Here is a 16127-nt window from a genome sequence, read left to right on the forward strand (position 1 = left end):
GGTCCCTTCTGCTTCAGCCATCCTAGCTCCAGATTCCTGATTCTCACAAACGACTCCAGAATCCACATCCATGTTTAACAGTTCAACTTTACTTAGTAACAGGTTTTTTGACATAGTTACAGCACAGTCCTCATGCAATGACATTCCTGGAGCGTTCCCTGTCTTCCCGGCAATCTCTGCCTTGTTCCGGCAATCTCTGCCTCTTTCTGGCAATCCCTGCCTGGTCCTGGCAATCTCTGCCTCGCTGGACAATCTCTGTCCCATCCTTTCAATCTCTTCCCTTCCTGGCAGTCTCTGCCTTGCTGAACAATCTCTGTCCCTTCTATGATGTCCGTGCGTTTAGGTCCACCAGCTTCCTCCCTTTCAGGGGCTGGCTGGCAATTTTTAGCCTGGGGGGCAATCACAAGGCAGTGGCCCTCGAGTTGCGGTGGCCCTCTTTTTCCCTGCTTATATCTGGCCACTGCATTAAAGTAGCAGAGATAACAGGCTTTAAAAACAGGCTGGTACACAGATATGGGAACTGAACGGAGCTTGCTGCATAGATATGGGAGCAGAATCGAGCTTACTCCAGAGATATGGGAACAGAACGGAGCTTACTACAGAGATATGTGAGCAGAACAGAGCTTACTACAGAGATATGGGAGCAGAACAGAGCTTATTATAGAGATATGGGAGCAGAACCGAACTTACTAGATTCAGAGATATGGGAGCCGAACCGAGCTTACTGCAAAGATATGGGAGCAGAACCGAGCTTACTACAGAGATATGGGAGCAGAACCGAGCTAACAGCAAGGATATGGGAGCAGAACCAAGCTTACTGCAGAGATATAAGAGCATAATGGGGCTTACTACAGAGATATGGCAGCAGAAACAAGCTTACTACCGAGAAAAGGGAGCAGAACCAAGCTTACTACAGAGATAGGGGAACAGAACCAAGCTTACTACAGAGATATGGGAGCAGAAACGAGCTTACTACAGAGATAAGGAAGCAGAACCGAGCTTACTGCAAAGATATGGGAGCAGAACCAAGCTTACTACAGAGATATGGGAGCAGAACCGAGCTTAGTGCAGAGAAATGGGAGCAGAACCGAGCTTATTGCAGAGATATGGGAACAGAATCGACCTTATTACAGAGATATGGGAGCAGAACCAAACTTACTACAGAGATATGGGAGCAGAACCTAGCATACTACAGAGATAAGGGAGCAGAACCAACCTTACTAGATAGATAAGGTAGCAGAACCGAGCTTACTACAGAGATATGGGAGCAGAACCGAGCTTACTGCAGAGATATGGGAGCAGAACCGAGCTTACTACAGAGATAAGGGAGCAGAACCGAGCTTAATAAGTCTACTACATGGAACCAAGTCTGCTACATAGAAACTGGAGCAGAACTGAGATTACGACATACATACAGTACCATAATCTAGATTACTACATTGATAGAGTACCAGAACCAAGCTTACTGCTTAGATATGGTGTCATAATAATAATAATCATAATGGAACTTACTTACAAACATACACACAACAATACAGCTACACAGCGCCTAGTACTATCACCTCTACACAGAGAATACATAATATTATAATATCACCATTACCTCAACATGAAACTACATTCTATACAAAGACCAATGATGCCACCATACACTCCCTGACAGAAGTTATGTGTTATGGACCTGGTGGTTAGGAGCACCTGGAATGACCTGATGAGTAAACTCAAAAAACGGAACTAGCTCTGGGAAGTGGGAACTCTGCTGACCGCAAACTCTACTCCTATCGCACACACTAGAAATAGCCGTGGAGCGTACCTAACTCTCCCTAGATGCCTCTTCACAGCCTAAGAGCTAACTACCCCTAAAGATAGAAATAGAAGCCTCACCTTGCCTCAGAGAAATTCCCCAAAGGTAAAGGCAGCCCCCCACATATATTGACTGTGAGTTATGAGGAAAGTCACAAACACAGGAATGAAACAGGTTTTAGCATAGGAGGCCAGACTTACTAAATAGTCAGAGGATAGAAAAGAATACTATGCGGTCAGCATAAAAAAACTACAAAACCACGCAGAGTATGCAAAAAGACCCCCGCACCGACTCACGGTGTGGAGGTGCAACACTGCACCCCAGAGCTTCCAGCTAGCAAGGAAACATCATGATAGCGAGCTGGACTAGAATTTAGCAGTGCTAAGAAATATATTCAGGCAGCAGTAACATCAAATGAACTAGCAGGGACTTAGCTTCTGCTGGAGTAGACAGGTCCTCAGAGAAGTCCAAGAGAGATCTGAACCAATTCTGATACATTGACAGCTGGCATCAGGTAACGATCTGAGTGGAGTTAAATAGGGAAGCCAGCATAGCAACATAACGAGAGCAGCTGATAAAGTCAACCTAGTGACCAGCAGTTCCGCTCGAAGCCACCAGAGGGAGCCCAAGAGCAGAACTAACCAAAGTACCATTCATGACCACAGGAGGGAGTCCGAGAAAGGAATTCACAACAGTTATGTAAATAAAAGCTTATAACCTGATGTTAAATTCATCCATTGGTTGTATAAGTTATTCTTTTGAAAGCTGGAACCCTCCAAAATGTGATTTAGGTTAAGAAAATAAATTGTTATCAAAGCAGAAATATTGATCAGTTAATGGACACAGAATGGTCAGATTTTGGCAAAGACAACATTTTTGTTGCCCACAGACAAATAATTAACTTAAAATACAAATATATGTTGCATAAAATTGGTGAATGAAGTTGTGGTGCTCATCTAGATTCTTTGGTTTTGTCTTCCAAGCTTCCTCTTTCATCCTTCCCCAAACATGCTCAATGATGTTCATGTCTGGTGACTGGGCTGGCCAGTCCTTGAGCACCTTGATCTTTTTTGCCTGGAGGAACTTTGTTGTAGAGATGGATGTATGAGATGGAGCACGATCCTGCTGCAGAATTTGACCTCTTTTATGATTTGGAATATAAGCGATAGCTAATACTTCTTGATATTTTAGGCTATTGATATTGCCTTCCACCTTGCAAATGTTTCGCACACCCCCATACTGAATGTAACCCCAGACCATGATGTTTCAACCACCAAATTTAACTGTCTTCTGGGTGTATTTTGGATCCATACTGGCTCCAGTAAGTCTCCTGCAGTGTTTGTGGCAGCTGTGGTGTAATTCTACTGAAGATAAATCCATCTTCTGCCACTTTTCCAGTGTCCATCTATTTAGCAGGCTGTGGGAGTTTGCAAATGCCACACAGTTTTTTATTTGCCTTTTGTTTAGTGCTGGCTTCTGGGCACTGATTCGACCATAGAGGCCATTTTGAGACAGAATCCTACAAACTGTTCTAGTTGACACAGGTAAAGGTTTAGGTGTGCACTCAGCCTTAATATGGCGATGTGCTGGTGTAACGGACCAATGGCCCAGAATAACAGTAAAAGTTAAATTCTCTGCACTCTCTCTAGGTTTCTTATGCAAAGTCTGGTATAAATTTATTATACATAAACTGGAAGCGTAACATAATATTACAGCATCTGTGATTTTTTATATACAACGTTTCGACTCAACCAGAGCCTTTGTCACGTAATCGCTTGTTCCAGCTAAGATAGTGATATACAGAGAAGGCGGAAAGTCCCAGCGGTGCAATATAAGCTCTATTGTAGTCTAAATGTCCGCCTATGGAAGATCCTGTCCAGTAGTGTGGACCTGCAGTGTCTGTTATGACAAGCGGCGCTCCCGCGCCTTGCTAACGATCGGCGTGTCACGTGCGGTGAATTTAACTTTTACTAGTTGACACAGGGACTTGAGGTGACCAGACCTGTTGGAGCTCTGCTGCTGTGGAAGAGGGGCTTGCTTTGGATTTTCTAACCAACAAACATTCCTCCTGAGCAGTTGTCTTGCGGGGTCTGCCGGACCTGGGCTAGTCAAACACATCTCCAGTCTCTTCAAATCTTTTTTTTAATTCTTTGTACTTGACGCTGAGACACATTAAAGGTGCCCGCTACCTCTGCAGTGGATCTGGTCTTCAGCCTCTTGATAATCCAGGCTTTGGTCGCAGGGTGGATTTTTGGCATGTTGTCAAGAGCTCAAGTTGCAGTTCAACTGAAGGTCTGGGGTGCTGGTTTTTTTTTTATACACACACACTAAATAACCGATCATTTACTGAGCACAGGTGAGGATGTAAACTAAGATTGGGTGCATTATATGACCAGGCAACAAAACTTTTGTCTTGCTAAAATCTGACCATTCTGTGTCCATTAACTGATCAATATTTCTGCATTGATGTCAATTTATTTTCTTAACCTAAACCACATTTTGGAAGGTTTCAGCTTTCAAAAGAATAATTTATACAACCAATGGATGAATTTAACATCAGGTTATAAGCTTTTATTTACATAACATGGGTAAGCGACGTTACTTTTGTCAGGGAGTGTACAACTTTTACTACTAGTATACTACAATACTGATCATTAATTTTAAAAAAGCACAACACTAAGTGCCATTGTATACAGGAACTCTGTATTTACGGTCAGTGTAAAGATACTACAGTGATCACTGGTTACATTATACACAGGAGATCTGTATAAGGTGTCAGTGCACAGGTAATACAGTGATTACCACTGCCAGTGACATTATACACAGGAGCTTTGTATATAGTATACAGTGTATAGTGTCAGTGTACAGGTAATACACTGACTCACTAGTGATGTCTCTAGCTTAAGTCCTTCATCTTTGCTTTTCATTTTCATCCAGCACAGACTGCCATCACTTCTTCCAGCCAGGACTCGTCTCTGCATAAAATAACACAGTTACCTAGAGCACGGCTTCCAGACCACATTCCCCACTTTTTCCCTTTCTTCTACACCATGTTCCAAATTATTATGCAAATTATATTTTTCTCGGATTTTCCTAAATGGTCGGTGCAAATGACAGTCAGTCTAATAAAAGTCATCACCCGTAGATTATACATCAAATTTTATTGGAGAAACCTCCCAATGATAACAGTATAATCTCCAAAATGAATAAAAACTCAAAATGCACTGTTCCAAATTATTAGGCACAGTAGAATTTCTAAACATTTGATCTGATTTAAAGAACTGAAAATGCTCATTTGTGGAATTTGCAGCATTAGGAGGTCACATTCACTGAACAAAAAAGATATTTAACTCCAAAACATCCTAACAGGCCAAGTCACTTGTTACCATAGAAACCCTTCTTTGTTATCACCTTCACAATTCTCGTTTCCATTGAACTTGAGAGTTTTTGGAGAGTTTCTGCTTGTATTTCTTTGCATAAAGTCAGAATCGCCTCCCAGAGCTGCTGTTTTGATGTGAACTGCCTCCCACCCTCATAGATCTTTTGCTTGATGATACTCCAAAGGTTCTCTATAGGGTTGAGGTCAGGGGAAGATGGTGGCCACACCATGAGTTTATCTCCTTTCATGCCCATAGCAGCCAATGACTCAGAGGTATTCTTTGCAGCACGAAATGGTGCATTGTCATGCATGAAGATGATTTTGCTCCTGAAGGCACGTTTCTGCTTTTTATACTATGGAAGAAAGTTGTCAGTCAGAAATTCTGTATACTTTGCAGAGGTCATTTTCACACCTTCAGGTACCTTAAAGGGCCCTTCCAGCTGTTTCCCCATGATTCCAGCCCAAAACATTACTCCTCCATCTCCTTGCTGACGTTGCAGCCTTGTTGGGACATGGTGGCTATCCACCAATCATCCACTAGTCCATCCATCTGGACCACCCAGGGTTGCTCGACACTCATCAGTAAACAAGACTGTTTGGAAATCAGTCTTCATGTGTGTCTGGGCCCACTGCAACTGTTTCTGCTTGTGAACACTGTTTAGGGGTGGCCGAATAGTAGGTTTATGCACCACAGCAAGCCTTCGAAGGATCCTACACCTTGAGGTTCGAGGGACTCCAGAGGCACCAGCAGCTTCAAATAACTGTTTGCTGCTTTGTAATGGTATTTTGGCAGCTGCTCTCTTTATCCAATGAATTTGTCTGGCAGAAAACCTTCCTCATTATGCCTTTATCTGCATGAACTCTGTCTGTGCTCTGTTTCAGTCACAAATCTCTTCACAGTATGATGATCACTCTTAAGTTTTCGTGAAATATCTAATGTTTCCATACTTTGACCAAGGCATTGCACTATTTAATGCTTTTCAGCAGCAGAGAGATCCTTTTTATTTCCCATATTGCTTGAAACCTGTGGTCTGCTTTATATTGTGGAACATCATTTTTAAGTAGTTTTTCTTTAATTAGAATCACCTGAAAAACTAATCATCACATGTGTTTAAGATTGATTTCAGTGATCCATTGAGCCCTGAGACACATTACCATCCACGAGTTTATTTGAAAAACAAAACAATTAAATCTTTATGACACTTAAATCCAATTTGCATAATAATTTGGAACATGGTGTACACTAGACATCTGAATACAGAGGTGCACCCACAAACAATATATAATTGGTTATTATGCAACCTCATAGATTGTAAGCTTGCGAGCAGGGCCCTCATTCCTTTTGGTATCTGTTGATCTATGTGTTTATTGTTATGCTTAATGTCCATTGTCTGTACAAGTCCCCTCTAAAATGTAAAGTGTTGGCCCTATAGAAATAAAATGATCATAATTATTATTGTTAACCGACCATTCCAAATATAAATTATAATCCACCACTGTGCACCCACTAACTATAAATAGCCACTTTCCCCATTCAATATATAAATTAATTAGCACCTGTACCCTTTCCCCCAACTCATTACCAGTCACTTCATCCTCAACGCCCCCCACTATGTACCTACCACTCTAACCCTAACCCCGATTCATTATAGTTACATGCCCCTCCCGCCCCAATTCATTGTCATGTCTTTCTCTTTCACCCTCTATTCATTATCAACTGCTCTACCCCACATTCAATACATCATTTACTCCCCCACCCTTAAAATTCATTATTTGTTCTTCCCCTAGATCATCATTTGCTCTCCCCACCCCCTCTTCAATTGATCATTTGCTCTCCCCATCCCCACCTTCAATTAAATTGCTGTCCCCTGTCCCTCACACTGAATTTATCATTTTGCAGTCCCTCCACTTTAATTTGAAGTCCCCTTACTTCATTCATTGCAGTCTCCTATCACCCCCTCACTTCATCTGCAGTGCCCCTTCATCATTTGCAGCCCCCTATCCCCCTTCTATTTCATCATGAGCAGTCCCACATCAGACACACTTCATAATGTGCAGTCCTGCAGTCCCCTTCTCCCACTTCATCATGTGCAGTCCCCTTACCCCCCACTTCATCATGTGCAGTCCCCTTACCCCCCACTTCATCATGTGCAGTCACCCTTACCCCCCACTTCATGTGCAGTCCATCTTACACTCCACTTTATCATGTGCAGTCCCCATTACCCCCCACTTCATGTGCAGATCACCTTACCCCCCACTTCATCATGTGCAGTCCCCCTTACCCCCACATCATCATGTGCTGCCCCATTCCATCATGTACAGCCCCACTCTCCCCACTTCATCATGTGCAGTCTCCTTTATCCACTAAACTATCATGTGCAGCCCCACTCCCCCTTCATCATGTGCAGCCCCACTCCATCATGTACAGCCCCACTCAACCTTCATCATGTGCAGCCCCACTTACCCCCTCACGCCATCATGTGCAGTCTCCTTTAACCCCCAAATTCCATCATGTGCAGCCTCCTTACACCCCCCACTTCATAACTTGCAGTTAACCACCATTACATTTATTTTATAAAGAAAACAAAAAAGTTCTTCATACTTACCTCACCAGTCGCTCCCCTGCAGTGCCTCTCTGCTTCTAGCATCCGGGTCATGTCGGCGTGTGCGTGAGGACGCCATCGCGCATGCCCAACATCTAACCTGGAAGTATAGAGAACATGAAGGGAGCAGTAGCTGCTCAGCCGTCAAGGTGACAGCCAAGCATAGCTCCTGGCCCCAGCACAGACGTGTGCGCTAACTGTGATGCGGCTGTGTCTGCTACCAGCCATGTCACAGTACAGCAGACATGGCTGCGCACAATTTGCTGTGTGGCTGTAGCCACCACCAGGCAGCCGGCCCTGAACAGCTGCTGGGGGAGCGGCCCGGGGGGCATTTGCCTCTTTGCCACCTGGGCCAGTCAGCCCCTGCTCCCTTTCCCCTTGTCTGGTTTCAATAGGAAAAGGTAAAGGGCTCGCTATCTCAGCTTCGCCTAATTCCAGCCGTTGGCTCCGGATTTTCCTTGGAATGGATACCGTTTAAGATGGTGACCGCCTGCACACCACTCAGCCTAGGGCTCCTTCTTGTCTCAGCAAATCCATCCCCATGGCTATCTGCCTTTTTTAACTGCTGCAGCACTACACCTTGCCCTGGGCATGGCTGCCCGAGCTCTGCTCACTAACCAGGAAGTACCTTCACTATATCCCACTGTTCTGTACTACACCCATCTGTAACTCCTCCCAGCCTGAAAAACCTCTTTTACTAACTATTTCAACCCTTTTAAACTCGGCAGACAGGTTTTGGCAGGGAAAAGTTTTCATAATATTCAGGGCTAGATGGAAAATTGAACAACTCCAATTAGTAAGATTGGCACCTGATTTCCATGTTGTAAATGTACTGTAGTCACTAATATGGTCTTAAGAATGGGTATCTACCACTGCATGGGCAATGGATAACAGTAAAATTGGTCTTAGTCTGTGTATAGTGTTTTTTTCTATTCAGTTATAGCATTGTCATCTGCTTGGGTGCTCAATTTACTTACTAGAAATGGTGCAAATTGGTTTGCAGGACCCCATTGAACGGCCAGGTCACTATGGCCATAGGAACGGGGGGCTGAGAACTGCCACCTACCTGTTGTCATCCATGACTCTTCTGTTGATTAACCATCCTGGCGTGATGTCATCAATGCGGTGTGATACACATGTGATGTTGCGCTAGGTTGGCTAATCAAAGAAAAAAAAGTATATGCTGGGAGGCAGTTCTCATAGGTCTCGTACTGTACTGTAGTCACTAATATGGTCTTAAGAATGGGTATCTACCACTGCATGGGCAATGGATAACAGTAAAATTGGTCTTAGTCTGTGTATAGTGTTTTTTTCTATTCAGTTATAGCATTGTCATCTGCTTGGGTGCTCAATTTACTTACTAGAAATGGTGCAAATTGGTTTGCAGGACCCCATTGAACGGCCAGGTCACTATGGCCATAGGAACGGGGGGCTGAGAACTGCCACCTACCTGTTGTCATCCATGACTCTTCTGTTGATTAACCATCCTGGCGTGATGTCATCAATGCGGTGTGATACACATGTGATGTTGCGCTAGGTTGGCTAATCAAAGAAAAAAAAGTATATGCTGGGAGGCAGTTCTCATAGGTCTCGTCCAACGGCCACAGATTACTGACTAGATTGCTAGATTGGGCCCTATGAATCAGTTCACACCTAACTCTAATTTATACTTAGATTAGTTGTAAACATACCATGCTTGAAAGAGGGACCACGCAAATGTTTGGTTTTCACCCCGATACTGAACTGCTAGCTAGGTCTTTAACCCTCCAAGTTCAAAATAAAAGTGATGTACAGAAGACTAAATGCGTGTCTGTTGTATCTAGATAATACACTAAATTATGTTATTAATGTATTAATTTCTTGTAGTTTATTGTATATTCCATAGCACCGCACACAGGTTGTAGTGATTCACCACCATCTCTGTTATGATCCGGTGGTAGGATCTCAAAACTGACCTGACACATATAACCAGAATGATAGGACAAGTTCTGGGGATGTGGAAACTATACTGACTGCAATCCTGATCCTATCCAACACACTAAAGGCAGCCGTGGAGCGTTTCCTAAAAACCTAGACGCCTCTTCACAGCCTGAGAAACTGACTGCCCCTAGAGAGAAAGCAAAGACCTCACTTGCCTCAGAGAAATAACCCCAAATTTATAGACAGCCCCCCACAAATAATAACGGTGAGTTAAGGGGAAAATACAAACGTAGAAATGAAACAGATTTAGCAAATGAGGCCCGCTAACACTAGATAGACAGAAAATAGATAGGAATCTGTGCGGTCAGTACAAAAACTATCAAAAATAAACCACGCAGAGAATACAAGAACCCCCACACCGACTCACGATGTGAGGGGCGCCCTCTGCACCCCAGAACTAACCAGCAAGCAAAAAATCACATAAAAGCGAGCTGGACTGAACTCATCATATACTGAGAAACGTTTTCAAGGAAATAATGAGCAAAATGAACAAGCAAACTTAGCTTCTCCAGCAGGAGACTGGTCACAAGGAATATTCAGGAGAGCTCAGAATCAGGACTGAATACACCGACAGCAGGCAACAAATGAAGGTCCAGGTGAGTTAAATAGGCCCAGCATAGAAGGAAATGAAGCAGCTGAGCCCAGCCATATCGCTAAAGGCCACCAGAGGGAGCCCAAGAACAAACTCACACAGTACCACTCATGACCACAGGAGGGAGCCCGAGAACGGAATTCACAACAGTACCCCCCCTTGAGGAGGGGTCACCGAACCCTCACCAGAGCCCCCCGGCCGATCAGGACGAGCCGAATGAAAGGCACGAACCAAATCGGCCGCATGGACATCGGAGGCGACAACCCAGGAATTATCCTCCTGACCATAGCCCTTCCATTTAACTAAGTACTGAAGCTTCCGTCTCGAAATACGAGAATCCAAGATCTTCTCAAACACATACTCCAACTCCCCCTCGACCAAGACAGGAGCAGGAGGATCAACAGAAGGGACCACAGGCACCACATATCTCCGCAACAATGACCTATGGAACACATTATGAATGGCAAACGATGTTGGGAGGTCCAAACGAAATGACACAGGGTTGAGGATTTCCAAAATCTTATAAGGACCGATGAAACGAGGCTTGAACTTAGGAGAGGAAACCCTCATCGGGACATAACGAGAAGACAACCACACCAAATCCCCCACACGAAGTCGGGGACCCACACAGTGACGGCGGTTAGCAAAGCGCTGAGCCTTCTCTTGGGACAACGTCAAATTGTCCACCACATGGTTCCAAATCTGCAACCTATCCACCACTGAATCCACCCCAGGACAGTCAGAGGATTCAACCTGACCCGAGTAAAAACGAGGATGAAAACCAGAATTGCAAAAGAAAGGTGAAACCAAAGTAGCAGAACTAGCCCGATTATTGAGGGCGAACTCAGCCAATGGCAAAAAAGTCACCCAATCATCCTGATCAGCAGAAACAAAACATCTCAAATAAGTTTCCAAGGTCTGATTAGTTTGTTCGGTTTGGCCATTTGTCTGAGGATGGAAGGCCGATGAAAAAGACAATTCAATGCCCATCTTAGCACAAAAGGACCGCCAAAATCTGGACACAAACTGGGATCCTCTGTCAGACACAATGTTCTCCGGAATACCATGTAAACGAACCACATTCTGAAAAAACAGTGGCACCAAATCGGAGGAGGAAGGGAGCTTAGGCAAAGGTACCAAATGGACCATTTTAGAAAAACGATCACAAACCACCCAGATGACAGACATCATCTGAGAGACAGGAAGATCCGAAATAAAATCCATGGAAATATGCATCCAAGGCCTCTTCGGGACAGGCAAAGTCAAAAGCAATCCACTGGCACGAGAACAGCAAGGCTTGGCCCGAGCACAAATCCCACAGGACTGCACAAAGGAACGCACATCCCGCGACAATGAAGGCCACCAAAAGGACCTCACCACCAAATCCCTGGTACCAAAAATCCCAGGATGACCTGCCAACACCGAAGAATGAACCTCGGAAATAACTCTACTGGTCCATCTGTCCGGGACAAACAGTCTCTCCGGTGGACAACGGTCAGGTCTATTGGCCTGAAACTCCTGCAACACCCGTCGCAGATCAGGAGAGATGGCAGACAAAATCACCCCTCTTTGAGGACACAAGTCGGTTCAGAAACTTCCAGGGAGTCAGGTACAAAACTCCTAGAAAGGGCATCAGCCTTCACGTTTTTCGAACCCGGAAGATATGAAACCACGAAATTGAAACGAGAGAAAAACAGCGACCATCGAGCCTGTCTCGGATTCAACCGTTTGGCAGACTTGAGATAAGTCAAATTCTTGTGATCCGTCAAGACCACCACACGATGCTTGGCTCCCTCAAGCCAATGTCGCCACTCCTCAAATGCCCACTTCATTGCCAACAACTCACGATTACCAACATCATAATTCCGCTCGGCAGGCGAAAACTTTCTTGAAAAGAAAGGACATGGTCTCATCACAGAGCCATCAGAGCTTCTCTGCGACAAGACAGCCCCTGCTCCAATCTCAGAAGCATCAACCTCGACCTGAAAGGGAAGAGAGACATTGGGCTGGTGCAAGACAGGAGCCGAAGAAAATCGACGTTTCAGCTCCTGAAAGGCCTCCACTGCCGCAGGAGACCAATTCGTCACATCAGAACCCTTCTTGGTCAAATCCGTCAAAGGCTTAACCACACTAGAAAAATTAGTGATGAAGCGACGGTAAAAATTAGCAAAACCCAAGAACTTCTGAAGACTCCTCACAGATGTAGGTTGAGTCCAGTCATAAATAGCCTGGACCTTGACTGGATCCATCTCAATAGTAGAAGGAGAAAAAATAAAGCCCAAAAAGGAAACCTTCTGGACTCCGAAGAGACATTTAGAGCCCTTCACAAACAAGGCATTGGCATGCAGGACCTGAAATACCATCCTGACCTGCTTCACATGAGACTCCCAGTCATCAGAAAAGACCAAAATATCATCCAGGTACACAATCATAAATCTATCCAGATACTCTCGGAAGATGTCATGCATGAAGGACTGAAACACAGAGGGGGCATTAGAAAGCCCAAAAGGCATCACCAAGTACTCAAAATGGCCTTCGGGTGTATTAAATGCTGTTTTCCATTCATCACCCTGCTTTATGCGCACAAGATTATATGCTCCTCGAAGATCTATCTTGGTGAACCAACTGGCCCCCCTAATCCGGGCAAACAGATCGGACAACAGTGGCAAGGGGTACTGAAATTTGACCGTGATGTTATTTAGAAGGCGATAATCTATACAGGGTCTCAGAGAACCATCCTTCTTGGCCACAAAAAAGAACCCCGCACCTAAAGGGGATGAGGATGGGCGAATATGCCCCTTCTCCAAGGACTCCTTTATATAACTCCGCATAGCGGCATGTTCTGGTACAGATAAATTAAAAAGTCGTCCCTTAGGGAACTTACTACCAGGAATCAGATTTATAGCACAATCACAATCCCTATGAGGAGGTAGAGCACTAGATTTGGGCTCATCAAATACATCCTGGTAGTCCGACAAAAATTCAGGGACTTCAGAAGGAGTAGAAGAAGCAATTGACACCAAAGGAGCATCGCCATGAATTCCCTGGCAACCCCAACTTGACACAGACATTGCTTTCCAATCCAGGACTGGATTATGAGCCTGCAGCCATGGCAGACCCAACACGACAACATCATGCAAATTATGTAGCACAAGAAAGCGAATCACCTCCTGATGTGCAGGAGCCATGCACATGGTCACTTGGGTCCAGTACTGAGGTTTATTCTTGGCCAATGGTGTAGCATCAATTCCCTTTAGTGGGATAGGGAACTGTAAAGGCTCCAAGATAAAACCACAGCGCCTGGCAAATGACAAATCCATCAAATTCAGGGCGGCACCTGAATCCACAAAAGCCATAACTGAGTAGGATGACAAAGAGCAAATCAAAGTAACAGACAAAATGAATTTAGGTTGTACAGTACCAATGGTGACAGACTTGGCGAACCGTTTTGTGCGCTTAGAACACTCTGAGATAACATGAGTCGAATCACCACAGTAAAAGCACAACCCATTCTGACGTCTGTGGTTTTGCCGTTCAACTCTGGTCAGAATCCTGTCGCATTGCATAGGCTCAGGCTTCTGCTCAGAAAATACCGCCAGATGATGCACAGGTTTGCGCTCCCGCAGACGCCGATCTATCTGAATGGCCAAAGACATAGACTCATTCAGACCCACAGGTGTGGGGAACCCCACCATACCATCTTTAAGGGCTTCAGAAAGACCCTTTCTGAAAATCGCCGCCAGGGCGCACTCATTCCATTGAGTGAGCACAGACCACTTCCTAAACTTCGGACAGTAAACCTCTGCTTCAACTTGACCCTGAGAGAGAACCAGCAAAACCTTCTCTGCTTGATCTACCAGATTAGGGTCCTCATAAAGCACTCCAAGCGCCAGAAAAAACGCATCCACATTTAGCAATGCAGGATCTCCTGGCGCCAGAGAGAATGCGCAATCTTGAGGGTCACCACGCAACAAAGAAATAACATTTTTAACTTGCTGAACAGAATCACCAGAGGAGCGAGGTCTCAGAGAAAGGAATAACTTACAACAGGGGCTGACTGGCCCAGGTGGCAAAGAGGCAAATGCCCCCCGGGCCGCTCCCCCAGCAGCTGTTCAGGGCCGGCTGCCTGGTGGTGGCTACAGCCACACAGCAAATTGTGCGCAGCCATGTCTGCTGTACTGTGACATGGCTGGTAGCAGACACAGCCGCATCACAGTTAGCGCACACGTCTGTGCTGGGGCCAGGAGCTATGCTTGGCTGTCACCTTGACGGCTGAGCAGCTACTGCTCCCTTCATGTTCTCTATACTTCCAGGTTAGATGTTGGGCATGCGCGATGGCGTCCTCACGCACACGCCGACATGACCCGGATGCTAGAAGCAGAGAGGCACTGCAGGGGAGCGACTGGTGAGGTAAGTATGAAGAACTTTTTTGTTTTCTTTATAAAATAAATGTAATGGTGGTTAACTGCAAGTTATGAAGTGGGGGGTGTAAGGAGGCTGCACATGATGGAATTTGGGGGTTAAAGGAGACTGCACATGATGGCGTGAGGGGGTAAGTGGGGCTGCACATGATGAAGGTTGAGTGGGGCTGTACATGATGGAGTGGGGCTGCACATGATGAAGGGGGAGTGGGGCTGCACATGATAGTTTAGTGGATAAAGGAGACTGCACATGATGAAGTGGGGAGAGTGGGGCTGTACATGATGGAATGGGGCAGCACATGATGATGTGGGGGTAAGGGGGACTGCACATGATGAAGTGGGGGGTAAGGTGATCTGCACATGAAGTGGGGGGTAATGGGGACTGCACATGATAAAGTGGAGTGTAAGATGGACTGCACATGAAGTGGGGGGTAAGGGTGACTGCACATGATGAAGTGGGGGGTAAGGGGACTGCACATGATGAAGTGGGGGGTAAGGGGACTGCACATGATGAAGTGGGAGAAGGGGACTGCAGGACTGCACATTATGAAGTGTGTCTGATGTGGGACTGCTCATGATGAAATAGAAGGGGGATAGGGGGCTGCAAATGATGAAGGGGCACTGCAGATGAAGTGAGGGGGTGATAGGAGACTGCAATGAATGAAGTAAGGGGACTTCAAATTAAAGTGGAGGGACTGCAAAATGATAAATTCAGTGTGAGGGACAGGGGACAGCAATTTAATTGAAGGTGGGGATGGGGAGAGCAAATGATCAATTGAAGAGGGGGTGGGGAGAGCAAATGATGATCTAGGGGAAGAACAAATAATGAATTTTAAGGGTGGGGAAGTAAATGATGTATTGAATGTGGGGTAGAGCAGTTGATAATGAATAGAGGGTGAAAGAGAAAGACATGACAATGAATTGGGGCGGGAGGGGCATGTAACTATAATGAATCGGGGTTAGGGTTAGAGTGGTAGGTACATAGTGGGGGGCGTTGAGGATGAAGTGACTGGTAATGAGTTGGGGGAAAGAGTACAGGTGCTAATTAATTTATATATTGAATGGGGAAAGTGGCTATTTATAGTTAGTGGGTGCACAGTGGTGGATTATAATTTATATTTGGAATGGTCGGTTAACAATAATAATTATGATCATTTTATTTCTATAGGGCCAACACTTTACATTTTAGAGGGGACTTGTACAGACAATGGACATTAAGCATAACAATAAACACATAGATCAACAGATACCAAAAGGAATGAGGGCCCTGCTCGCAAGCTTACAATCTATGAGGTTGCATAATAACCAATTATATATTGTTTGTGGGTGCACCTCTGTATTCAGATGT

This window comes from Ranitomeya variabilis, chromosome 6 (genome assembly GCF_051348905.1).
Source record: "Ranitomeya variabilis isolate aRanVar5 chromosome 6, aRanVar5.hap1, whole genome shotgun sequence".
Taxonomy (NCBI): domain Eukaryota; kingdom Metazoa; phylum Chordata; class Amphibia; order Anura; family Dendrobatidae; genus Ranitomeya; species Ranitomeya variabilis.